Raw genomic sequence first — 2,500 nt, 5'->3', positions numbered from 1 at the left:
TTTATTTAATTTCTCCCTGTTTAAGGTGAAATTATAATCACAAGCTACATTTTCTAATAGAAAAAAAGTTGCTGTTTAAATAATAAATAAAGGAGAATTTTTTTTTTTGTCCAGTCCTGACATCACTTCCAAAAATTCTATAACCATTAATTTTCACAGTGGTGAATGTTACCAAGAGCAACACAGACTAAAGGGAAATAGACACTGCCATCTTATAGAGGATAAAAATATGAATCATAAATAACACAGGTATAGCTGCTGTAGCCTCATATTTATATGAAATGACAATATCTGCTGTATATCACTGCCCAGACTAATTCCACAAAACCCGTACACAGCAAGAATTCTTAATTTTGTGTTTTAAGTTGGCATAAAGTGCTAATAAAGGAGGGGGTACAGCCCCCCCCCCTGGGGAGAAGATAAAAGGTAGGAAAGGTTAGACTTGGGTTTTGGGTTCACATGATACCCTGGTTTTGGGACTTTGTCTCTGGAAGGTGTGTCACTCTCGGTAAGAAATACCCAAAAATTATATTACTTGGTAATTATGTTTCCCTAAACTTATATGCACGTAAACAAATTCTGTAAAACTAAACATTCAAATGACACTTTTGATTAATCCTATAATTATATCAATCCATAATAGCAGAAAGAAAATTGAGACTCGTTCCATACTTTCACTTACAAACTTTCCCTGTTTCTAAGAGATCCCTAAGATGAACCAAGCAGTCAACACTAATATCAAAGGTCCCTAAAGCTATCACATTAAATATATTCACATATATATCCACAACAAATCTACTCTAAATTTGGGGTGTTCAAATCTGATATACAGTATGAACATTAACTTGTTCTTTCAAGCTCTTCTTATTTTCACTAGCCTACTACCAGCTTTAATTCTATCTATTTTCACACTTGCCAAATATCAGCTGGGTATAATCCCCCAACTGCTGACCACTGACCAAAATCGGTAATTGGTATGATTTTTAAGATATTTTTATGAACAACCCTTGATCCACAAAATAAAAGTTATATGTAATTGATATATTTCATACAACCATGGGTTTGAACTCAATAAATATTGAAAGGAGATATTCGAAAACTGTATGACAAAGTGAAAATTGGTCCATTCTGTCATTTCGAACTTGCAAAATGGTAGAATGAAGAATATGTTAGTTGTTCTAATGATTTTAGACAAGACATTGAATAGGGCATTTATTTAGAAAATATATGTTAAAACTAATGATAAAAGACATACGACCAGATATTTGATCTTTTTATGAGGGAGAATATGTCCCACATGTGAGACACCCGAAAAAATAAACAGTGCCAGGCATCCCGCCAGTGTAGAGCTGTATCGGGGCTCACGCTCTGACACCGCAGCGGGCAGCAGCAGGCGGGCAGGCAGAATCTGGGGCAACCCCACCCGCCGATTTTGTAGCCGCCCAGAATCTTTTATTTTCGGCTTCAAAATATACTGACGTTAATGGGTTAAGCACCCAACATCTGCCATAAATTCCTTGATTTTATCATATTTCTTCCTAAAATGGACATCTGTATGTATAACTGGAAGGGAGAAAAAAGAAAGGTTTACACCAAATATCCATTTTGGTAAGTGGTCAGCAGTTAGCAATTAGGGGATTGTACCAAATAGCTCAGCTGCAAGATAGGAATCAATATAACACAACCAGGATTGACAACTGTTCCTTTTGTACTAGAACTGCAGTAACTGCCACACCTTATTTTTTGCAATGTCTCTTTTTACAAAGTTTTCAGTAGCACACCACAATACAATGCCCTAACTGAACCAATTATCACAGACTACTTCTTTGCAAAGTAGTTGTTACACTTTAGCATATGCTGATTGGTAAAAAATAAATAAATAAATAAAATGAAAGTTCAAAAGGAATAGCCCGTGTTAAAGTACACATGATATATCTAGGCATAATGTTTTGTATCTAATGTGATAAAATCGTGGTGCAAACAACACTGGCAAGAAACTTCAGGCTTTCAAAACATTCCGTACTTTGTGCAATATTGATGGTTAACTGTTCCTTTACAGTGGAAGCAGACAACCATCCACTGAGAGAAAACGAACAGTAAATCACACTAAACACTGCCTCCCAGAGACACTTCCTTGAGGGTGAAGATTCCTCCTCCAGTCCCTGTCCTTATTGCATCATCACTGAGCAGAGAGAGAAACACACCCTTTCCCTTCACTCACTCACCATAGGCCTACTCAAATGAGAGAGAAATCGCCATGAAGAGAAAAGGGGCGAATCAGGGAAACTTGACCATCCCTATGCCCCTGGGGGTTTCTTTAGGGGACTGTAGGAGGGGCTGACCCTAAGGCAATGGCCAGGTGTGACTTTCTCCTCTCGTCGCCTCCAAATCCTTAACAAAATGCCGAAATTCGGAAGATCAAGGTAAACAGGGCAAGGAATCTTACGGAGGCTTCCCCTAAATGCCCATAGAGTTCATGTCACGTCTTACGAGGGACTAA

General features: G+C 37.7%; 1 protein-coding gene across 19 annotated transcripts in view; it reads right to left on the bottom strand.

Moving 5' to 3' along the window:
* The window catches only part of LOC113813926 (tudor domain-containing protein 7B), a 42,038-nt gene that overhangs the window by 39,148 nt on the left and 390 nt on the right, over window positions 1-2,500 (bottom strand). The window lies entirely within an intron of this gene.

Source organism: Penaeus vannamei, chromosome 15 (assembly GCF_042767895.1).
Source record: "Penaeus vannamei isolate JL-2024 chromosome 15, ASM4276789v1, whole genome shotgun sequence".
In the NCBI taxonomy this organism is placed as follows: domain Eukaryota; kingdom Metazoa; phylum Arthropoda; class Malacostraca; order Decapoda; family Penaeidae; genus Penaeus; species Penaeus vannamei.
The sequence above is the reverse complement of the archived record's forward strand: the minus strand, read 5'-3'. Positions and strand labels throughout refer to the sequence as shown.